Genomic DNA, 225 nt, shown 5'->3' on the forward strand with positions numbered 1-225 from the left:
CAATTGCACTCATCTCACACACTAGTAAAGTAATGCTCAAAATTCTCCAAGCCAGGCTTCAGCAATATGTGAACCATGAACTTCCAGTTGTTAAAGCTGGTTTCAGAAAAGGCAGAGGAACCAGAGACCAAATTGCCAACATCCGCTGGATCATGGAAAAAGCAAGAGAGTTCCAGAAAAACCTCTATTTCTGCTTTATTGACTATGCCAAAGCCTTGGACTGTG

The sequence above is a fragment of the Bison bison genome, unplaced genomic scaffold (assembly GCF_000754665.1).
Source record: "Bison bison bison isolate TAMUID 2011002044 unplaced genomic scaffold, Bison_UMD1.0 scf7180017864330, whole genome shotgun sequence".
In the NCBI taxonomy this organism is placed as follows: Eukaryota; Metazoa; Chordata; class Mammalia; order Artiodactyla; family Bovidae; genus Bison; species Bison bison.